Source organism: Musca vetustissima, unplaced genomic scaffold (assembly GCF_032173495.1).
Source record: "Musca vetustissima isolate MV318-11 ecotype Yass unplaced genomic scaffold, APGP_CSIRO_Mvet_v1 utg16719, whole genome shotgun sequence".
Classification (NCBI taxonomy): domain Eukaryota; kingdom Metazoa; phylum Arthropoda; class Insecta; order Diptera; family Muscidae; genus Musca; species Musca vetustissima.
In genome coordinates, this window is record NW_026889313.1 from 61,581 (window position 1) to 87,864 (window position 26,284).

At 35.9% G+C, this 26,284-nt stretch overlaps 1 long non-coding RNA gene across 1 annotated transcript in view; it reads left to right on the top strand.

The window, feature by feature from the left end:
• Positions 1-1,828: 1,828 nt before the first annotated feature.
• LOC133337063 (uncharacterized) overlaps positions 1,829-26,284 on the top strand; it is a 32,141-nt gene continuing 7,685 nt past the window's right edge. The window contains exon 1 of the long non-coding RNA XR_009754569.1: positions 1,829-1,939. This is a non-coding gene — a long non-coding RNA (uncharacterized LOC133337063). The remainder of the gene's footprint in view (positions 1,940-26,284) is intronic.

Consider the following 26,284-nt stretch of genomic DNA (forward strand, 5'->3'; position numbering starts at 1 on the left):
TAATAGCAAAAAAATAATAAAAATAAATCGCTATTTCCAGAAATTTAAAAAAAAATCATGAGACCTTTTTCGAAGGACATAAGGGACCTACTGGTCCACGATCGATCAGAATGCATGACTTATGATAATTTATCAAAAACTATAAAATTTAGGTATCAGGTGCAAAAAAATATATGAAATATATAAAAGTGTTGGATCTAATGATAGCTTTAAATATCTTTGTGGAAGGAGGCGCGGTACCTCTAAACTGGACGACGACCACATTGCAATAGAAGTGAAGAAAAATCCATCAGTATCCTGTAGAATTAAACTGGATGACGATCACATTGCAATAGAAGTGAAGAAAAATCCATCAGGATCCTGTAGAATTATAAAAGAAGATTTAAATTTGAGGGTGTCATCAAGAACGGTTCAGAGAAGAATTAATGAAAGGGGTATGAGAAGCTTCTTCGCAAAGAAAAAAACCACTGCGCGTCGCAAATATAAAAATAGACTTTTGTTCGCCAAAAAGTACATAAATATTCCAGAAACATTTTGGGTTAGAGTTATTTGGACAGACGAATCCAAATTTGAATTGAAGTATGAAAAAAGGAGGAAGCGGGTATTGTGCGAACCCTCAGAAAGGCTGAGGCCGAAGAATCTTATTCATACAGTTAAACAGTTAAAATACTACGTAAAGATTTTGAGTGAAAATATCATAGAAGGTGCACGAGAAATGCAATTGGGATCGTTTATTTTTCAGCAGGATAACGATCCTAAACATACTAGCCGAGCGGCAAAACAATTTTCAAGAAAAACCTATGGAAGTTATGGAATGAATCCCTCAGAGCCAAGATTTTAACCCCATCGAACATCTATGGGCCATTTTATATGCCAAAATACCGATGGAATCGCGTACAAACTTTACAACATTCTGGGAAGCAATGCAAGGAGAACGGAAAAAATTCCGAATAACACTTTAAAAAATGTCGTCCGAAGTATGCCAAATCGGCTTAAAGCTGTGATAGAAAACAAAATATATTTTATATTTTTATTAAAACAAAAAATTAATTTACACTTTATTTTGTCTAACTCTATGATTTTTCTGTTTCTGAATGAACTACCAAAAATCGTTTTATATTTTTTATCTACTATACACTGCGACTTAAATAAATGTGGTTTAATTAGAAATTATAAAAACAAAAAACAAATTCATGTATTAACATATATTTTCGTATTTTGCTCTTTATTTTGTCCGATAGTGTACGTACAAGTTGAGATGAAAAAACTGCAACCAACTTCAGACTGCTGTCATTTCATTTCTAAGTCACTCATCCGACAGCTGTTAAAATTATTTGATTGACAGCTCCATGGCCTATAAATAAGGTCACCAAGGTAGACCAGCTGATAATCGATACCTCTCAAGTTTGCTGTCAAAATGCATTACTGTGAATTGGCTTCCATTATGAAAACGTAAACAAAGTTGAAATTTTTGATATTAGACTTGAGAAAAAACAGCTGTTTTCCCATTTCGATTGCTATCTTGGTGGCCTTATTAATAGATCTTGGACAGCTCATTATATTGTACGCTTGTACCAAAGCATTTTGGTGAGAATTTTCCAGAAAAAAGTTATTCGTGATGAAATTCAAGCGTCATAGTGTGATTTCTTTATATTTGGCTGGAAAACCACAAGTGACCATCGTTAGAGCATTCCAGTATTTAAATGTAAATAAATCTTTTGTGTCTCGTACCATAGATCGTTATCGTGAAACTGGTAGCGTAGCCCGACGTTAAGGAAGTGGACGGAATTTGTTCGAAAAGTGAAATAGCGACGGAACATATCGCAATATTCCATTCGGCAGATATTGAAAAACGAAATTGCAAAAAGTGCAAGAACTTACACGGTAACAGAAAGAAAATAGACTCAAAAGAGCTGAAGAGTTTCTTCGCTTGGCTGATGTGAAAACATTCCTTGTCCAGCAAACAAACAAAATGATCGTGTTTACTTGTCAAATAGGTCAGTTGAAAATGTACAGCTTTGTACAGTTGGCCACCAGAACTCAAACGCCGGTCATAGTGATAGTGTGGGCCGCCATAACAGCCGATGGTCGCTCTTCACTCGTGTTAATCGACCCTAAGAATAAATGCCGAATATTATCGCGAAAATATTCTTGAGGATGTATTAAAGCCTTGGGCACGCAAACATTTCAACCGCAAATCTTGGACATTCCAACAGGACTCAGCACAATCGCACTCAGCACGCGTCTAAAAGTCGAAGTCGACTTTTGATCTTTGAGAAAATCGCAAAGTCGTCTTTTCAAGATCAACTATCGATTTTCGCCATAAATGCTTTGTTTATTATCACAAAGCCGAAATTGCCCAACGATTACACATTCCAGAACTTTATTTCATCTGTTGACAACAATTCTTATAAAATATTAAATTTTTAGTCGTTTATGCTGCAGTTAGTAAAAGTCGCAAATCGATTTTGAATAATCGAAAGATCGAAAAGTCGACTTTTTAATCAAAGGCTAAAATCGAAAGGTCTAAAAAATTGACTTTTTGGCCAGAGTCAAAAATCGAAAAGTCTAAATCGTCTTTTACTTTCGACTACGTATCCCTATGAGCAGCTTTCGGGAAGCGAGTGACTTGGTCATTGGTCGTTTGAAGGTGACCAATTCGAGCAAACCTAAACCTATTCTAAAATTTGATGCTATCTTCGACATGTTTTGCTTTCATTCAATAAAATTAAAACAAACAAAATATGTAAAAATTATGGCATTGACTTTGTTATATATATATATATATATATGGGCAATATTGCCAATTTTTTAATATTCCATTTTCAAAAAATCAGCTTTTTGTAGAGAAAAATGTTCTGACTGCGAAACCGTTCGCGATCAAATTTTTGGTTGATGCGCGCAAAAGTTATCGAGGTTTTAATTTTGGGTATAAGAAAAAAATCTTAAAATTACGCCGTTTATTATATTGACCAAAAACGTTGATATATATCTTCCTCTGCAAAATAAGAATATGAATATATAATAATCACGATAAAGTTGCACATATTCGCGAAATATGAGAAAAATAAAAAAATGTCAGATTACATCAATATTTTCATTATATGAATGACATACACACACCTAAAAAATAATCTAAACACCATGATGAATCAAATGATATCAAAATCACACAAGTCCGTGTAGCGGTTTCTAAATCACAGCGACAACAAAACAAGATATTGAGGAAAAATATCTGTTTTTGGTTCAAAAAAATAATGTCATCATATTTATTTTTTTAATTTTATACAAGAAATTTCAGAAAAAAATGTTGGAGTTATTCTGCTATTTTACCCGAATTTCGCCGAAAAATTGACATACATAATAATCACTTTTTGTGTATAAGTATACGCCTTGCGGATTATATCAAGACCCTTCCGATAAATCTTAGAATTCTATAAATAGGAATAAATCTTAAAATAAAATAATATTATGAAATATACAATTTAAATTGCGTCTAAATCGCGTAATTCTCAAAATCATTTGATGCGATCGGTTTCCCAAAACTAACTTTTCTTCCAATCCATATACATATATTTTGCGAAATTTCATTTGACGGCTAAGATGTGCCACACGTTACATTGAAGTACCCAAAAAATCGTAAAACGCGAATAATTTCCGGAAACTCCATATGTCAGTAACGCGCATTCGATTTCGGTGTGCGCCCTAAAGAAATACATCTATCTATACCGATTTCAATGTGGTCCATTAAGAACCATGGATGTGCCAGCACAATATATTTTTGAGATAAATTGCGTACGTCTCTCTTTCGGCTGAAGTTTTTAAAGTTCTCTTTTCGAAAAAGATCAAAATCCGTATGAGGTCATTTACTGAAGCGGAAATGATACACAGAAAACGCAAATAAATCCGCGATATTTTCAAAAACATTTTTTGCCAAATAGTCCCGCCGTTCTAGTAGATGGATTTTCACGAAGAAGATTTTATATCATCCGAAACGTAAAAAACCGTATTGATCGCGGGTACCCATATCATTCAGTTGACAGATCTAAAAATTTGGCCTGAAAAATAGGTTTGTTAGAAATTTGATCGCACAAAATTCGCACCTTCGGATGAGTATTACTCTGAAGCTGTGCATATCAAATTACGCAGATTCGCGACTACAATAATCTTATAATCGATTTTTAGAAATTCCTGTTTGCGTATTAAAGCTAGAAGTAAAATTAAAAAAAAAAAAAAAAATACTCAAAATCGAGCTTCAAAATGTCAGCATCATTTAAAGGTAGATGCAGTGAAAATTTTGAAAAATGATACCACAGTCCCCATTTTGTTGGCTTCTAGTTTTATTTTGACACGAAGACCGTGCAATTTTTCACAAATCGATAGAGAACATTAAAAAACTGGTTCGCCTCAACGTGTTTTTACACATTTTTTTACATTAAAGTAGACACAGCTTCCACCAAAATAAAGTTTGGATGTCAATATCATGAACAGTTTGCAACGACAGATCAATTAACCCAAAACTATTCACTTTTTTTCATATACTTAAGTAGTTCCCGAGTTATAAAGCTAGACAATCCTATTGAAATTGGAGAAAATCGGTTCAGATTTAGATATAGCTTCCATATACATTTTCGTTGGTTTTTTTTTTTTTAAATGGTGCATCAAACACCCAATATTTGTTCGATTGACACAAAATTGTTTACAGCGTACATAATTGGGTCCATATTAATGTATACGAAGTTTTGTGAAAATCGGTTCATATTTAGATATAGTTTCCAAATATAGTTTCGTCCGATTTTACGGAAATGGTGCACCAAACCCCATATATCTTTCCGATTGAGACGCAATTTTGCACAGCGTACTGAATTAAGTCTAGTTTAATTTCTGTGGAGTTCATTCGATTAAACGAAATTTGGCAGAGGTGATTTTAGAGTGATGTTTATTAAAGGTGCTAAAATCGGATTAGATTTAAATGTAGCTCCGATATATGTTTTCGTCCGATTTTATGTAAATGGTGCACCGATGAGCCTACGTCTCTTCGATATACACGAGATAAAATTGGGGACAGTACTTCAAATCTCACAGAATACGTTTATGCTAAAAATAATGTAAAACAATCCAATTCAATTGACCTAAATATCTTAAAATGTGTTTAAATTCGTCGTCTAAACAGTAGTACGGCGATTCCACAGTCCACTTCAATTGGCATTGTATAATTGCTAGAGAATTTTTCAATGTACTTAAATTGTACTCACATTGTTCTCGCCTACGATTTATTATTCTTAAAGACACTTGACAACCTCAAAGAAAATATCATAAAAGAAAACACAAGAAAATATTATAATCACAAAAAAAAAATGTTGAATATAAACAATAAATTTCTATGAAAAAAAAATATAAAAAACAACCTCTATAACAACAACAAACTGTAAACGAAGCAAAATATGCCTCAAACCCAAACAACTAACTGCAAAACAATTTCTGTGTAATCGAACCAGCCATCGTCAATCGACGACCACTGCGAATATTAGCAGAGTTTAGAGATGGGAATAAGATGGGAATAAAATTGAAAAAAAAAACTGTTCACTTTGACCATTAATTCACTTGCATTGCACAGCCGGCATTGGTACTTTAACATTTAACGTTTCTCTTAAAAACGCTGGACGGCCGGAATGGTTCATTCACACAGGTATTATTACCATTGTTTGGTATTATTCGTTCAATATCTGGATACATATGTATGTATTCGATTGTTTGCAAATAGTATTTGTACATTTGTAATTTAAATATAACTAATTGACCCAACAAACGTTATGTAGCCTTAGCTATTTTGTGAACGAAGAATTTTGAAGAATAAAATATTAAATGATTGGCCAATATTCCACCCCACCGCAAACATTCAAATTTCATGTTTATAGTAATCAAAAATTGCAAATTTGCATCTGTAATACACATCACTCTAAACTCATGTTAATATGCTCTGCCAAATTTCATTTAAATCGAACAAACACGGGCTTTAGGGTGCATCATTTACATAAAATCTGACGAAAATATATAAGACCTATATCTAAATCTGAACCGATTTCAACAAACCATAACACAGATCGTTCTTGCCTCAATCACATTCGTTATGCAAAATTTTGTCTCAATCGGACAAATATTGGGAGTGCGGTGGACTATTTACAAAAATTGGACAAAACTATATGCGAGCTATATCTAATTCTGAACCGATTTCGCAAAATTACGCATACATCATTCTGGACATAATTCTGTACGCTGTGCAAAATGTTGTCTCAATCGGACAATATTGGCAGTTTAGTTCATCATTCACATAAAATTGCATGATATGGGAGCTATCAAAATCTAAACCGATTTCAACAAAACTTTGCATACATCAATCTGGACCTAATCCTGTAAATTTTGTGCCAATAGGCCTAAATTTCATTTACATTTGGTGTTCCATTTACATAAAATCGGGAGCTCTACCTAAAACTGATCCGATTTCAAAAAAACTTCACATACATAAATCTGGACCTAATTAGTACATTGTGCAAATCGGACCAATATTGGCAGTATGGTGCTCCATTTACATGAAATCGAACGAAACTATATATGGCAGCTATACCTAAATCTGAACCGATTTCAACAAAATTTGGCGTATATCAATCTAGACTTAATTCAATACTCTGTGCAAAATTTCGTCTCAATCGGACCAATATTGGGAGTTTGGTGTACCATTTACAAAAAATCGGACGAAACTATATATGGGAGCTATATCTAAATCTGAACCGATTTTCTCCAATTTCATTAATTTTCGAACCTTACGTTTTAGTTTTTTATCTCGTTATCCACTGTTGTTCAAATTGCTAAATCATCTTATCCGGTTGAAAAAACCCCCAAGAACCCCCAAATACCGAAAATTTGAGAGCAGCCTTTTATGGGGACTACTCGAAAAAATTGACCTATATTTATATAATTTAGTGAAGAGATTTTCTGCCCAATATGAACTCAAAGTACTAAATTACAGGCAATTCGGTTGAAAAATACTCCCAAAACCCCCAAAATACTGAAAATTGGTAGGTGCGATTATACGATGGCTCCCCGAAAAAGTCGGCCTATATTTATAGTTTTTAGTGGAAAATATTTGAACCCAATGTACCAAATTTCATCGAATTCGATTGAAAAACGCGCTGAAGAACCCCAAAACCCCGAACATTGGGGATACCTTATATGGGAGCTATGCCTAAACGTGAACCGATATATCTCATGTTCGAACATGTCCTGCCTGCAGACAAAAGTCAACTCTTTGTAAAATTTTGGCGATCTATCTCTCTTTTAGAGATTAGAGTGATTACAATAGATAGACGGACATGGCTAGACCATTATAGAATTTTACGCTGATCAAGGAGGGTATACATAGGTGTTATATGGAGACTACCTCAAAAAAGGGGACGAATATTAATAGTTATACCCTACACAACTATGTTGCCAGATTATTATAGATTTGTGCAGCCCCAAGAGTTTGTAACGCCGCGAAATTTTGGTCCTAGGCCCACCTTCAAGTATACCGATCGTCATATCTTGACTAGGTGAGTCGATCTAGACATGTGTGTCCGTCCGTCCGTCCTTCTGTCCATTATAATTTGTAAACACGATACAGGCCATAGTTGTGGACCAATATTCACGAAATTTTGCTTGTAGAATGGGTTCTGGTCAATGAAGACCCCTATTGTTTTTGGTAAAGATCGGTTAATATTTAGGGGATGAAATGGACCAAATACTAAATTTTTGTCGGTTTTTCTGGTCGCTCCAGAGGCCGCAATTATGTCCCGAACGTCTTGAAATTTTAAATGGATTAGGGGGTGGGGCCAAAGAATGAGCATGCCTGTTTTGATAAAGATTGGTCAATATTTAGCGGGTCAAATGGACCCTGACTTTTGTGTGAAAAATTAACAAAATTGTATTCTATGGCGTATATATTAACTACCGAAGGACATAGACCCGACAAGTTGATAGTATATCCAAGAGGAGTGGTTGACCTTTAAATTGATACCAATTATATTGTTGTATGTACTCGGATGTGAGGGTTACACTTAAATATTTACAGGTGCTTACGTATTCAGATATTATTTAGTAACCCATTACCTCACTAGAGGGCGGAAATATGGCTCTGATCGCTTTGAAATTTTCCATGAGGACCGGACTGGACCGAGAATTTAATTTTTTATATCTGTAGTCCACAATTGAAAGCCGGACATTGTAACACAACCGACGGTGAATACTCCCAAGAAATTAGAAGGGTTGTACTGAATAATAATAATATTGGTTGACCTCTAATCGGTTAAGAGAGTGCAAATATCGGGAAATATTGCCACAGAATGTTAGATTTTCGTGGAAGTTGTGTAGGGTATCATATAGTCGGCCCCGTCCGACTATACCCTTATATGGAGGACCGATATTGACTGGTACACGATAAGAATCCAATGTGGTAAATTATAGAGAAAATTGCCCGAATATGTACCAATGTTGATAGTTTTTTGTAGGCACATTTTTTATCCAATGAAAACTGAGAACACCAAATATCAAATTACATCTAAATCAAATGGAAAACTAGACCAAGACCGCCAAAAATACAACAATAATACATGGAGAGTGAAAACTATCTTTGTTTTTAAATAATCTCCATATAAAGGTCTCAGTATTTTTGAATTTTTTAAGAATTTTTTCCGCCTTTATAATAATTTTGTATTATGGGTTCTTCGATGCTGAGAACCCAAACAAATCTTAAAAATGCGAAACATTGTTAAGCAATATAGATTGGAAAATTTCTTTTTCAATGAGAAAATTTGAGGAAAATCGTGATCGAAATAATCAAAATACTGCATATTTGTACTATACCTAAATATCGACCGATATAGACCACCTTCAAACTTTTTTGCACAAAAATTTTAATCTATGCAAAGTGTGATCTATTGTGAACTATTTTATTCTCCAAAGTTGGAGAGTAACTTTGGGACTATGTCGCATATTCAATATGTTTTATCCAACAATAACACGAATTTTAATAATACTCTCATAGAGTGGAGGTTCGACCAACTTACCAAGAGTCCATTCACCCAAAATTCTGCGTTGCGCTAGGTCGTTCTGCTTGCATCAGCTATATTTTGAAGGGCTCCAGACTTAAACTTACTTACTTAGCTGACTTGTGGCAGAACGTTTGTTACATAAGTCAACCTCATAGAACAAGATTTCCAGGTGTGTCGATCTTGTGTGCAGCTATTCTAATTTAAAATGCCATGTTTGGAAATATAGCTTTCCCCTATTATTATTCCATCGAATACGCGGCCTTCCCCTTTTGCGTGAACTATCAGTTGGCTAGCTTTTATTTGCCTTTTGTGATGGAGCATCCTAATCCATTCTCACAACGCAGTCGCTGCAGTTCGATACGTCTGATTATGTCTATGTCATTCGGCGGATATTCACAGTCAACGCAGAGCGGCCCATAGATCTTCCGGACATTTTTTCTCTCGAACACTGCAAGAGCTGCCTCAACTGCTTACGTAAGTACCCATGCTTCAGATATATATAACAGGATAATATGAGCGTCATGTATAGTATGAGTTTGGTCTAGCGAGAGGTGACCTCCTTTTTGATTTGTTTGCTCAGACCATAGTAGCATCTGTTGGCCAACGCTATCCTTCTCCGAATTTCAAAACTGATGTCATTTGTTTTATTTATGGCGATACCGAGGTATGTAAAATCTTTGACAACTTCGAAGCTGTAGTTTTCAAGATCCACAGTTAGTCTGAGTCTACTGGACATCATTCACGTTGATACCATCAGCTTGGTCTTCTCGTTTACTGCCAGTCCCACATTGGCGGACTCCTTCGGCCAAAGTTGGACTATTATCTATGGTAGATTTGCCAGGTCCACAGTTAGTCTGAGTCTACTGGACATCATTCGCGTTGATACCATCAGCTTGGTCTTCTCGTTTACTGCCAGTCCCACATTGGCGGACTCCTTCGGCCAAAGTTGGACTATTATCTATGGTAGATTTGCCAGGTCTGAAGCCGCATTGGTAGGGCAGTTTATATGCGATAGGAGTTGGCTCCTTTTTTTATACGGGATGCTGTGATTTCAATCATTGATCATGCATTCCTCAAGCCAAATTGTACTAATCAGTTGGTGCATGCTCCTGATCAGCGTCTGAACAACGGTCTTAAAAAGCTCGGCTGATAATCCATCGATACGTGCCGTGTGTATTGTTCTTCAGCCGACTAATTGCTACTCTGAGATCTCATCTCGGCTAGGTGGTATACAATCTATTTCTTCACATCTAATTGTTTCTTGGGTATCTTACAGGAGGATGCGCACACACCAACTTTTGAATGTACGTTTCTCCTCGCTTCTTTTCTCTCGATAATTCTCCATCACATTACGTCTTGGTAATGTGATGGGTTTGCAGGGTTGCTCTATACCCTGCGTTGAGATCTCATCTCGTTTAGGTGGTATACAATTTATATCTTCAGATCTAATTGTTTCTTGGGTATCTTACAGGAGGATGCGCACACACCAAAGCCGTCGGTTTGATGTTTTACTCGTTGGTAAAATGTCCGGACTTTATTCTGACACCTTTACTTCATTCTGACTCCTGATGTGTTTGCTCACGCCCACGTTTTTCCTGTTCTTTCTTCTTTCTTTTGAATGTACGTTTCTCCTCTCTCCTTTTCTCTCGATAATTCTCCATCACATTACGTCTTGGTAATGTGATGGGTTTGCAGGGTTGCTCTATACCCTGAGTTTTTCACATCAGTAACATACGATACTCCTGGTCTCTGGTACCCAAGTATTATTATGGCTGCAGTTTGTAAGGAGTGGGCTATTGTTTGTCATTCTGCTTCTATTTTATTATCGGGACAAGTAGTGCTTTCGTCAAGCAAATGGGTAAGTTAAGCGGAGTAGTCTACTGCTACATATTGTGTTTGCAGCTTTTCGACGTCGAGTTTCCGTGTTATGTTAGATCGCACCTTTGCTGCAAAATTAAGACGAGTCCGAACCTTGGATGCCACAACGTAGAGGTCCGAATCGATATTCGCTCCTCGTATCGATCGAACGTCGAAAACTCTGAATGAATGCCATCCGTCTATCACAACATGATCAATTTGATATATCCTTGATTGATCAGGAGAAATCCAGGTGGCCTTCTGTATATCGAAATGCTTGAATCTGGTGCTGCTAACTGCCACTAAGTCAATAATCATAATGCCGTTGTCGGATGTTTCTTCATGGGAGCCGAATTTTTCGACGGTGGGGCCAAAGATATTTTCCGTTCCAATTTTTGCATTAAAATGTCCTAACAGAGTTTTAATGTCATGGCTCGTAAAATATGTCTTTGGTCTATTCATCTTTGTCTTCCGTCAAAGCTTGGACCCACATAAGACTGATGTAGAAGAACTTCGCGTTTATACGGAATATAGCAAATTGCTCATCTACTGGAGTAAATCTGCAGACTTTTGTTTACCATAAATTTGCAGCCACATTCAGCCCCTTTCCTCTCGTCCTCTTTACTCGTTCGTAAGACGATTCATGGTTAAATCATTGAACTATTGAATTAATTATTAAGGTTCATAGAATATTAATATCATTTTACGGTAGTCCTTATAAATCCCAGCAAAGAATCTCTTAAATATAACAAAAATTATTGTCGACTCCAACTATTTTTTTTTTCTTCATTTCCCTCTTGGTGATAAATGATTCCTATTTTTATTTTCTATTCACATTGTTTCTCTCGTCATTTACAAGCAAATTATTTTGGTCTTCTATATACAATAATAATAATAATAATTTTTATTTTGAAACGTAATTATTCATTATTTCATATTTCCAAATGCTAATCTATCAAATACTCCTGACAGTTAGAATTCAACGATGCAACCATAGAATACGAATGTTCACACAAACATACATACATTATAAGTATCCATTATAACAAATGTTAATGTTTGTATCCCTACGGACATAACCATAACTTTCAACAAGTTACACATAATCAAACACAACTACCTGTGACTATGTGTAACATTATTTAATCAATAAATCTTGGTAATAAATTCAATAGACTGTGGATTACTTAATTTCGGTTTCATAAATTCATTAATAAAACATAAATGTTTGTTGGATGTATGTTATTCGTGTGTGCGTGTGTGTGTGTTTTATAATCACGTATATAATGTAGTGTAGATTAATTTTGTCAATCAGAGTGCAATACTTTGCAATAGTCCGAGTCGATTAAATTATGTAACATGATATACCATTGTATTGGGCGCCACACACTACACTTGTCAAAGATCAACTACCGGTTAACCTCTTTCTTTGTGTATACCCGAACAACTTATGACACATTTATGCAATACTATATAAATTTACCATAATTATTCATAGAAATGAAACCATCGCAATATTTGGCCAGACCGTCGTTAAATAGACTCCACCATGGAGTACACAAAAAAGATTTATAAAATCGGTCGGAACATTTATTCTAAATTGCCTGTAAAGATAGTAAGCCCGGGCGAATTTTTTATACCCTCCACCAGGAGGATGATATTCAAAATATGTAAAATTAATCATTTTATGAACGGTTCTTGAATATACCGAAAAATACGTAAGAAAAAGATGATGATGGCTAGCTTTTATTTGCCTTTTGTGCTGGAGCATCCTCCTCCATTCTCACAACATGACCTATCCAACGCAGTCGCTGCAGTTCGATACGTCTGATTATGTCTATGTCATTCGGTGGATATTCACAGTCAACGCAGATCGGCCCATAGATCTTCCGTACAATTTTTCTCTCGAACACTGCAAGAGCTGCCTCAACTGCAAGTACCCATGCTTCAGATATATATATAACAGCATGGGTAAAATCTGCGTCATGTAAAGTATGAGTTTGGTCTAGCGAGAGGTGATCTTGTTTTTGAATTGCTTGCTCAGACCATAGTAGCATCTGATGAACAACGCTATACTTCTGCGAATTTCAAAACTGATGACTAACTCGAAGCTGTAGTTTTCAAGATCCACAGTTGGTCTGAGTCTACTGGACATCATTCACGTTGATACCATCAGCTTGGTCTTCTCGTTTACTGCCAGTCCCACATTGGCTGACTCCTTCGGCCAAAGTTGGACTGTTATCTATGGTAGACTTGCCAGGTCTGAAGCCGCATTGGTATGATCCAATACTGTAATTGACCATTAACTTCAGTCGCAGTTTATATGCGATAGGAGGGAAAATAATTCCTCTAAAGTTGGTTCCTTTTTGTGTACGGGATGCTGTGATTCCAATCATTGCGCTTGCATTCCTCTAGCCAAATTTTACTAATCTGTTGGTGCATGCTCCTGAACAACGGTCTTGAAAAACTCGGCTGGTAATCCATCGACACGTGCCGTTGTATTGTTCTTCAGCCGATTAATTGCTACTCTGAGATCTCATCTTGGCTAGGTGGTATACAATCTATTTCTTCACATCTAATTGTTTCTTGGGGATCTTACAGGAGTATGCGCACACACCAAAGCCGTCGGTTTGATGTTTTACTCGTTGGTAAAATGTCCGGACTTTATTATGACTACTTTACTTCATTCTGACTCCTGATGTGTTTGCTCACGCCCACGTTTTTCCTGTTCTTTCTTTTGGATGTACGTACCTAATAGTGGGGCTAGCGTTTTGTGAGGCTATACCAAAACTCTAAATTGATTCGAAATTAATAATTTTTAGTACAAGAATGTGATATACAATGAGAGCCCAAAATACAAATTTACAGTCAATTTGATTGAAAAACCTGCCCAAATTCCAAATAATACCGTTATATGGGGGCTACCCTGAAACTTGAGTCAATATTAATAATTTTTGTAACGCCACCAAACGCAAGCTCCTCGGTGCACCATTTGCATGAAATTGGACGAAACTATTTTGTCTCAATCGAATAAACCTTGGGAGTTTGGAGCACAATTTACCTAAATCGGACGAACTATATATGGGATCTATATCTATATATGACACGAATTCAATGAAACTTATCACATTCTATTGTGGCCTCAATTCCACATGTTATGACAAATTTCATCACAATCGCAAAAAAATTGGGAATTTGGTACACCATTTATATTTACTTCGGACGAAGCTAAATTAGGGAGCTATATCTATATCTGATCCGATTTCAATGAAACTTACCACACTCTATCCTACTCTCAATTACATACATTATGACAAATTTTGTCTCAATCGGACAAAAATTGGGAGTTTGATGAACCATTTACATAAAATCGGACGAAGCTATATATAGGAGCTATATATAAATCTGATCCGATTTCAATGAAACTTAACCCATTTATTCTAGTTTCAATTCCAAACGTTATGCCAAAAATGTGTAGTTTTGTGCATCGATTTTTACAAAACTTCACCGACATCAAACTGGACTGGACCGGACAAACTGGCGCAGTGTCAAATTTTGTCTCAATCGGACAAATATTGAAAGTTTGGCGCACTATTTAGATAAAATCGGACGAAAATATATATGAGAGGTTTATCTAAATCTGAACCGATTTTCTCCAATTTCAATATGATCCGTCCTTGGGCCAAATAAATGAGTTGTGCCAAATTTCATCCAATTTGGATCACAAACATACATGAACGGACAGACAATTCAAAATACCCAATTACAGCCAATTCGGTTGATTTATGCACGTGTCCCATATTCCTATGCCGAATTAGGAGGGGGTACCGTTATATTAATAATTTTTGGTACACAATTACAGCCAATTCGACTGACAAAGGTGTCCCAAATTCCTATGCCGAATTAGAAGAAGGTACCGTTATATGAATAATTTTTGGTACGGACATGTGCAATACAAAGAGAACACAAAATACCAAATTACAGCCATTTCGGTTAAAAAACGTGTCAAAAATCCCCAAAATACCGAATATTGGGGGTAACATTATATGTGGCTACAGCAAAACGTGGGCCGATATATCCCAGTTGTAATACGAAACATTCTAATGGTTCTAGTAATGTAAAAAATTAAATACTGCTCTAAGCTCTATGGTGATTTCAACAAACGGACAGACAGGCAGACACGCATGAATCGACATAGAATTTTATTCTGATCAAGAATAAATATGCTTTATGAGGTCTCCTATTAATATTTCGAGGTGTTGCAAACGGAATGACAAATTCACTCCGCATTATGGTTGAGGGTATAAAAATACTCCATAATATACCGTAAGACAGTCCTAATTTCTGAAAACCAAGAGAAATCGATACAAAATTCTATGTAGATTTACTAGGATGTTTGGTATTAAAAATGGCATATATCCGTCCACGTTTTGGTGTAGGTCCCATATAACGGTAACCCCCAGTATTGAAGATTTTGGACATGTTTTTCAACCATGCTCGCCATACGGACGAAGTCGTGTTCTTCACAAAATTAGATTATGATATGATTCCGAAGAGCAAGACTTCCATATGTCTAAAGTGGCATAGGTTAACATATTTTCAACCCCTTACGACTTCCTACCTTTCCATAGCGGTTTCAATATAACCATTTTCCACCAAAAAACTCTTGCCTCATACAGCATTTTGTCATGTCTTACAAGTCTTTGGTATAAAACGCATTTTTAATACCCTCCACCATAGTATGGAGGGTATATTAATTTTGTCACTCCGTTTGTAACTCATCAAAATATTAATTTCCGACCCAAAAAGGTATATATATTCTTGATCAGGGTAAAATTCTAAGACGATCTAGACATGTCCATCCGTCTGACCGTCTGTCTGTTGTAATCACGCTATATTCTGAAGGAATTGAGATAGGGTGCTGCAATTTTGCATAGGTTTGTCTTTTGTCTGCTGGTAGGTTCAAGTTCGAAGGTGGGATATATCGGTCTACGTTTAGGCATAGCTCCCATATAACAGTACCCCCCAATTTTCGGTATTTTGGGGTTATTGAGCGCGTTTTTCAACCGAATACACTGAAATTTGGTACTTTGGGTTCTTATTCGGTACTATATGTCTCCACAAAAAATTATAAATATAGGTCCACTTTTTCTGGTAGCCCCCATATAACGGTACCTTCAATTTTTAGTATTTTGAGGCTTTTGATCGTATTTTTCCTCCGAATTGGCTGTAATTTATTATTTTGAGTTCTAAATAGGTACCAAATTTCTCCACATAAAATTATAAATATAGGTCAATTTTTTCGGATAGCCCCCATATAAGGGTACGCCCAATTTTCGGTATACGCGTTTTTCAACCGAATTCGTTGCAATTTGATATATTGTAGTCATATATGGCAACAAATCTCCCTACCAAAAAGTATTTATATTCGCCCCCATTTTTGGGGTAGTCCCCATATAATCACCTTTCTTATATTAATATAGTTATCTGATTTGTTCCGCGTTTTGGGTTTGGTTCTAAGACTCTGGTGTAATCATTTCATCTGCGGAAGATACGAAAAAAAACTAGAACATAATTAATTCGATAATTAACCTTATATATATATATATATACATATTCATATATATGAACTGTAACCCGCATTTAGCCCTAGCCCCGGTGTGGAAGGTACCAGAAGGAGTGGACCGATTTTCCCCATCTTCGACCTTGAACTAATTTTGGAAGATACACTTTTTGGTATGTTCCCTATATTTTTATTTCAAGTACCTGTAATTATATCTATGGTGGAGGGTATCCAAAGTTCGGCCCGGCCGAACTTAACACTTTTCCACTTGTTATTCTCTAGCTTCTAACAATTGCAATTGAAAAATAAAATTGTGACAGCACGACTCGAAACAAATTACTTATCACAAACTGATCGTAATTACATTCTACACATGATCCGTCTAAAATTTAATGAATTCCAGTACAACCTACCAATCCTCTATAAATCGAAAAAGATATCAGCATGTAATATGTTGTGAATTGGCGAGAATGTACCTTAATATCATTTCACACACACACACACACATATTTAATCACACTCTCGACCCCAAAATCAACAGCATAACAGATCAATTTTCCGAAGGTCCATAATGCGCCACCACAATCCGTTCGTTCGTTTATTCGTCCATTCATTCATATCTTATAAAAATCTAATAAATCTCCTAATGAATTCATGACATGTACTCGTTCGTATTTCTGAGTGTGTCAATGGAGATCTGTGAAAGAGTTTTAATTAAACGCGAATTTGATTACAACTGAATTACGTTCGAAACCACAAACCAACCGACAGACAACATTGGTAAAATTAATAAAAAAAAGTTTAAATTTGCAGCCAAGGAATTTGCAGGTGGCAAGGGTGCCACAGGAGGAGCTACTGACGGGAAAAACAACAACAACGACGACAAAATAACAATCAACAACAGCTTCAAGTGAACCGAAACGAAATAAACAAGAAATATTACCATGAAAAGTGAATGTTAATGTCTGCGGGCAGGTAATGGAAAAACAATAACAACAGCTTTGGATTTAATTTAGTCGACAACAAAATCACAAAATAAAATGTTATGTTTCCCCACATTGAGCGGAAAAACACAAAAACAAAACAGAAAAAAATTAAAAATAAATATTTGTCTCAAATATATTGTCTGAACATCGCAATTATACGTTAAATTATATGTGATATACATACTATAAATATACGTACATATACACAGAAAAAATACTATATTTGGGAAAGCATGTTTGATTTCTTTGGAGCAATTTACATATTTGAAAACAAGTACGTTAGGATGAAAAGGATGGTGTATACACCACTACATGTCCATTGCAGGACATGTGAAAAGGTCTGTTGTGCGCTCTAGAAAAGGCAAAAGTTAGAATAAACATCTTGAGATCACCTGTAAAAATATACTTTCATCATCCGTTGAAATAGTGAGCTTGTATGTACTGCGAGTTTACCCATAAGAACTAAAAACAAGTGGAAAAGCGTTAAGTTCGGCCGGGCCGAACTTTGGATACCCTCCACCATAGATATACTGACAGGTACTTCAAATATAGAGAACATACTAAAATTTGGACCTATACCGACATTTCTAAAAACGGATTATATAAACCATAATGTAAACCATACAAATTTCAGAAATGTTTAATAGATAATTATACACATAATTATACAATTTAACTCTGTGAAAATGAGCCTCATCGAAATATTGGTTCTAGACCCCATGTTTCTTTGGACCAAATCCGTTTCAGAAAATTTAGATTTCAAACTTTGCCCATATGGGGTTATATGGGGACTACCCCTAAAATGTGGCGAATATTAATAATTTTTGGTAGGGAGATTTGTTACTATATACGACTACAAAATACCAAATTACAGCAAATTCGGTTGAAAAACGCGCCCTAGAACCCGAAAATACCGAAAAATGGGGGGTACCCTTATATGGGGGCTATCAGTAAAAGTGGACCGATGTTTATAATTTTTGGTTTCGATATTTGGTACCACATAAGAACCCAATGTACCAAATTTCAGCGAATTCGGTTGAAAAACGTGCACAAGAACTCCAAAATACCGAAAATTGGGTGGTACCTATATATGGAGGCTATCCGAAAAAATGGACCTATATTTATAATTTTTGGTGGGGAGATTTGCTACCCTATAAGAACTCAAAGTAGAAAATTTCAGCGATGTCGGTTGAAAAACGTACTCAAGAACTTCAAAATACCGAAAATTGGGGGTACCCTTATATGGGGGCTATCAGAAAAAGTGGACCGATGTTTATAATTTTTTGTGTAGATATTTGGCACTAAATAAGAACCCAATGTACCAAATTTCAGCGAATTCTGTTAAAAAACGCACTCAAGATCCCCAAAATACCGAAAATTAGGGGGTACCCTTATATGGGGGCTATCCGAAAACATGGACCTATATTTATAATTTTTTGTTGGGAGATTTGATACCCAATAAGAACTCAAAGTACCAAATTTCAGCGAATTTGGTTGAAAAACGAGATCAAGAACCTCCAAATACCGAAAATTGGGGAGGACCCTTATATGGGAGCTATGCATAAACGTGGACCGATATATCCCATCTTCGAACTTGACCTGCCTGCAGACAAAAGACGACTCTATGCTAAATTTTGGCGATGTATCTCAATTCGTTTAGACGCTAGAGTGATTACAACAGACGGACAGACGGACATGCTTAAATCGTCATAGAATTTTACGCTGATCAAGAATATATATACTTTATATGGTCGGAAATGATTATTTCGATGCGTTACAAACGGAAAAACAAAACTAATATACCCTCCATACTATGGTGGAGGGTATAAAAACTAGGTTTAGGCGTCGAAAACCCCCTCCTACTATGAAATAGCAACGAAAAAGAAAACCAAACCCCACGATATGCTAATCTGCACTTGGAATGTGCGCACTTTGCACTGAACAGCCCCAAAAGCAAAGTTCTTCTACATTAGTCTTATTTGCGTCCATGCTCCGACGGGTGACAAAGATGAACAGACCAAAAACATAATTTACGAGTGCCTAGAAACAGCACATGACCGCTGCCCTGGCCATGACATTAAAATTCTGCTAGGATAATTTAATGCAAAAATCGAAAGGGAAAATATTTTTGACCCCACGGTGGCAAAATTCAGCCTCCATGATGAAACATCCGACAATGGCATTAAGTTGATTAACTTCACGGCAGCAAAAAACATGGTAGTTAGCAGCACCAGATTCTAGCACCTGGATTTCACCTGATCAAGTGGCGAGAAATCAAATTGATCGTGATAGACGGAAGTCATTCATTCAGTATTTTAGAAGTTCGATCGATTCGAGGAGAGAATATCGATTCTGACTACAGTTGACTCCGCTTTACTGTAAGTCGTTTAACTGAAAAATAAGGGATAAGTGAAATTGATTTCCTGCACCATTACATTTTAGGTTAATCGCTCACAATTTACATCGCATAAGTGAAACTTCGCATAGCTGAAAATATCGGATAACTGAAATAGTTTTTTTTACTGAAAATCGTGAGAATGAAGAATAATGACAGAATATTTTGCATTGAGGAATGCACATCTTCACAGCACATCCTAACAAATCTGCAATTAATGATTTTTCCGATGTATGGAACGTGTGTGTTAAATATATATAATATGACGTCGAAGAACGTTAAGTTCGTTCGGTCAAACTTTTAAAACCATTTGGAAAATTCGAAAAAAAACTCCGTTCCGCATAGGGGAAATAATTATCAAAATTTTTGGGGAGATCGTCCACTTTTAACTACTCTAAGATATTATTAAGGCCTTCAAGATGATAACCAAATTTTAAATAGGAATAATGTAAAAATGTGAATAATGAACAAATTTTGCAAGGAAGTTTGTTACTTGTTCACAACTCCATATTACAGGCAAGTCAACTATTCAAAAGACTTAAATCGGCTAGTATGAAACCTTACGCATAAAAAGACAGTTCATTATAAAATCCTTTAAACAGTGAACATGTCAACCAGTTTCAATTTCTATTGTCTTTTCATAAAATGTTCATAAAATTCGAGACCTACGAATTTGATATAAAATATAAATTATTGAAATTCCTAAAACTGAAAATTTTTTTTTCGCTTATGAGAAGTTCGGTAAACTGAAATTATTTTCAGTTAACCGAACTCCTCCTCATCGGAAACAAACATCCAAAATTGTTCCGTCTCAGTAAAGCAGAGTCGACTGTATTACCTTGTAGTAGCACTCGTCTTAATGTAGCAGCAAAGGTGCGATCTAATCACGGACGTCGCTCAACTTATCCACTTGCTAGTCGAAAACACTCCTTCACCCGATAATAATATGGAAGCACAATGGCAAAGAATTGCCCAATCTCTAGAAACTGCAGTAAAATCAACAATTGGGTACTAATTCAGTACGCTATGCCAAAATTCGTGCAAATCTAATGATTTTCAGGGACTTTGGTGCACCATTTACTTAAAATCGGGCGAAACTATATATGGGATCTATATCTAAATCTGAACCGATTTTCGCGAAATCTAGCACACATCATTGTCGACTTAATTCAGTACGCTATGCCAAAATTCATGCAAATCTAATGATTTTCATGGACTTTGGTGCACCATTTACCTAAAATCGGGCGAAACTATATATGGGAGCTATATCTAAATCTGAACCGATTTTCTGCAATTTCAATAGGGTTCGTCCTTGGGCCAAACTAATGGGCTGTGCCAAATTTCATCCAATTCGGATCATAAATGCGACCTGTAGATCGACTCAGAAAGTGATTCCATGCATATTCTCAAAAGGCAAAAGTTGGAATTATTTTTGCCTGTTACAAACATATGCACAAAGACATAATACCCTGTACCACAGTGTGGTGAAGGGTATAACAAGTACGTTAGGATGAAAAGGATGGTGTTTACACCACCACGTGTCCATTGCAGGACATGTGAAAAGGTCTGTTGGGCGCTCTAGAATGGGCAAAAGTTGGAATAAACTTCTTGAGATCACCTGTAAAAATATAATTTCATCATCCGTTGAAATAGTGACCAAAGACATATTTTACGAGCGCCTAGAAAGAGCACATGACCGCTGCCCTGACCATGATCAAGTAGTGAGATCAAGTAGTGAGAAATCACATTGATCGTGATAGACGGAAGGAATTCATTCAGTAGTTTATACATTCGATCGATTCCAGGAGCGAATATCGATTCTAACTATTACCTTGTAGCAGCACTCGTCTTAATGTAGCAGCAAAGGTGCGATCTAATCACGGACGTCGCTCAACTTAACCACTTGCCAGTCGAAAACACCCCTTGACCCGATAATAATATGGAAGCACAATGGCAAAGAATTGCCCAATCTTTAGAAACTGCAGTAAAATCAACAATTGGGTACTAAAGACCACCATCAAGAAATCCATTGTACGATCAGGTGAGGTTAGATGAGCAATTAATCGGCTAAAGAATAATAAAGCAGCAGGTGACGATGGATTACCAGCCGAGCTATTCATATTGAAAATTATGCATTCAGGAAATGTCTCTTGCAATAAAGCCACATTGGCTTGAGTTGTGTTGCACCCTTATGTCGAAAGCAATTATTTTCCAAGTCGTATTCGTATTTAATAACACGCAAATAATCGGTTATCATATGAACATACCTATTGTTCAAGCACCGATTTGAAGTCGCTACGACACTATGAATGATCAACTTGTTTCATTTTTTCCATAAGCTAACGTAAAGCGCCGTAATACTGTCACAATTCCTGATAACGGCGAACAATCGACATATTCGGAACTTCGCCAACACTTTCACTTAAGGGGACCCCCCTCCCCCATTGTCGGAGTCAAAATTTTTTTGATGAAATTCGAATCTATTCTAGAATCTAATTCTAGAATGGCCCTACAAAATTTCAAGTGAATATCTCAGGAACTCTTGAAGATATAGCCGATTTATTGTGTCAGTATCAAGTAACGGCAAGAGTGATTCTCAAACTTTAAACAAATTTTTCTCGAAGCAGTGTTTTACGAAAAGCGGACACGATAACTCCAAAACTAATAATCCAATCGGTCCTAAAATTTTGACACGTTTCTCTGGGAAAAGGAATTTTCTTTAATCACAACAACAAACTATTTTTGTAAATTATTTTTCTTCCTTTTTATACCCTCCACCGTAGTATGGAGGGTATATTAATTTTGTCATTCCGTTTGTAACACATCGAAATATTCATTTCCGAACCTATAAAGTATATATATTCTTGATCTGGGTAAAATTCTCAGACGATCTAGCCATGTCCGTCTGTCCGTCCGTCTGTCCGTCTGTGGTAATCACGCTATCTTCTGAAGAAATTGAGATAGGGTGCTGAAATTTTGCATAAAGTTGTCTTTTGTCTGCAGGCAGGACAAGTTCGAAGATGGGATATGTCGGTCCACGTTTCGGCATAGCTCTCATATAATGGTACCCCCCAATTTTCGGTATTTTGGGGTTCTTGGGCGTGTTTTTCAACCGAATTCGCTGAAATTTGCTACATTGGGTTCTTATTGGCACTAAATGTCCCCATATAACGGTACCTCCTAACTTTCAGTATTTTGGTGGGTTTGATCGTATTTTTCCGCCGAATTAGCTGTAATTTAGTATTTTGAGTTCATAATAGGTTATAAATTTTCCCACAAAAAAATATGAATATAGGTCCATTTTATCGGATAGCCCCCATATAAGGCGCGTTGTTAACCAAATTTGCTGCAATTTGGTATTTTGTAGCCGTATATGGTAACAAATCTCCCTACCAAAAATGATTAATATTCGCCCCCTTCTTGAGGTCGTCCCCCTTTTTGTTTGATTTGATTTGTTCCATGTTTGGGTTTGGTTGGTTACGATACGAAAAAAATAGAACATAAGTTTGATAATTAACCTTATATATATATATATATGTACTTTAACCCGCATTCAGGCTTAGCCCCTGTGTGGGTGGTACCAGAAGGGGTGGACCGATGTTCCCCATGTTCGAACATGAACTTGTTTGGAAGAAATAATAAGATGGGTAAATGTGGGATGAAGTCAAAATTTTTTTAAACAAATTTGGTCCAAAGAAACATGGGGTCTTTAGAACCATAATCGGTTTGTAGAAATGTCGATATAGGTACACTTTTTGGGATGTTCCCTATATTTTTATTTCAAGTACCTGTCAGTATATCTATGGTGGAGGGTATCCAAAGTTCAGACCGGCCGAACTTAACGCGTTTTCACTTGTTATTCTTTAATTTTGACAATATTACTGAATTCAACGAGGGACCAGTTTAGACATAGATCCCTGCTTTGGCATGAGGCCCATATGCTGGTTCCCGCTCTATTGACGACAATTTTAAGGTTTTTTTTTTTTTTTTTTTGTATTACTGGACAATTTCCAATGACAAAATATTCATATAAAAGAACCTTGTTTGGGACCACTTTTAAGATAAGGTCTGCACCAAGTGCCCTGCCTAAATTCAAGACCCTAGATAGAATTCGCTAGTCTCTCGAAGATATAGGGCAATCATTTTTGTGATTTGGTCATGATATTGATTTTCATTATCAATCCTCTCATCCTCTTAATTCTAAGAAAATCAAACTTTTTTATTTCAGTGTATTTACGTTAGGGCCAAACATAATTAAATTTATAAACAACAAATTAAAAACGTGGTAAAACTAGACGTTTGGTATCAAACAAAAAATAAACGAAAAACTTTGAACAATGCACAACCAACTCTAAAACCCAATTAAAGACTATACCAAAGCATTGACAAGCCAGTAATGTGGCACTCAGAAATTTTGTATATATCTCACCCGGTATGACTCTTATTTTTATTTATTCAGTTCTAATTTCAAATAAAGTTCTTCCTATCCATTTTAAAAATTTGGTTAAAAATACGAAAAACAATAATCTCCAATCGAATTATGTCATTTGTTACCAATCCTCGTTTGGTGGCACACAAACACACGCACACAGTCATATTTTATGTTCCAAATCTCAACAAGACATTAATTATAGACCATAAAATAAATATGTTTTGACACTTGTGCTAATGCCACCGCTCAAGCATTCTGCTGCACCAACTTTAGTTGTGGCCCAAACAAACAAGCAAACCAAGCAACAACAAATGCAACAGCATCGAAAATACCAACGTCATTTCGAGATCATGAAAATGTTTACAAGTGGCGACGTCAATGACGACATAAAATTAATTAAAACGAGTGCGGTTTTGTTTGTGGCGGAATGTGGAATGGCTAATACTGGCAAAAAAAAAAAACAAAATACATATGTATGTATACATATATGTGTGCAGACATGATCATACAAATCATGTAAAGTCGGACATCCACATTAATAAAAAACAAACTCATCTAATATTATCGTATCGTGTAGTTAATATTCATGAGAACTAAACATGCGTATTAAGATATCAACTACTTAGGCGGGCAAATGATCGGATTTATCGGAAATTATTATTATACTACGTTATTATTTTATACTATACATACTACGTTATTATTTTATATGCGTTTATAAGTTTGAATGTTGTAATCTCAATACCAGGAGACATATTTATATATTCAGTTCATCAGTTTTAATCGAAATCATTTTCGATTCTCCCTCTATAAATTTGCAAAGTTTTCACCACATTATGAATAGGGGAACAGACCATATAAAATCTTCGATATAAGGTTCGTATCACGGCAATACATAAAAATAAAATACATAAAATCCTTAGTAAAACTTATCAAATTTATAAACGGTACATCGAAAATGATTTCGATTAAAGTAAGAAAACAAGTGAAAAAGCGTTAAGTTCGGCCGGGCCGAACTTTGGATACCCTCCACCATAGTTATACTGACAGATACATACAATGAAAATATAGGGAACATACCAAAATGTGGGTATATGCCGATAATTCTACAAACCGATTTATGTACACCAAATACAAACTTCAGCCATTTTTAATGGGCATTTTTCCTAAAATCTGTAAGATCCAAAAAGTGGACTGGTACTGATAATTCATGGTAGAATATAAAATCCTCAAACTACTGTAATTTAGATTACAATGTTATATAAGGGTATGCCTAAAGGGGGACCAATATTTGTTACATAGTGTAGGAAATAGTGAATATTTTGGGATATCATTATATGAGGGCTATGCCTAATTAATGATCGGTATATACCAATTTTGAACCCAATATTTTAATTGTTTATCTCAATTCTTTCCTTCACTATATTGAGGAGATGCCTAAATGTCTGCCGATATATTTCATTATAGTCATGTTTGTGTTTGAGTTTTTTTTTTTATCACAATATCTTTAGAAGGCGGAATGCTTACAACAGATGGCTAAATAGTCTTTGTAGGGTTAAAATTGACTATTCCCCGCAACGACTACCCAACCGCAACATACGGAACAAATCGGATAACTATTTTTATATAAAAAAGGGGGTTATATGGGGACTAGCCCTAAAATGGGAGAAGAGGTTGAGAGATGTTAACATATACGACTACAAAATACCAAATTTCAGCGAATTCGGTTGAAAAACACGGTCAAGAACCTCAAAATATCGAAAATGTGGGGTGCCATTATATGGGGGCTACCCGAAAATATTGACCTATATTTATAATTTTTTGTGGAGAGATTTGCTACCCAATAAGAACTCAAATTACTAAATTACAGCCAATTCGGTGAAAAAATCCGGTAAAAACCCCCCAAGAACTGGAAATTGGGAGGTACCCTTATGGGCGCTACCAGAAAAAGTGGACCTATATTTA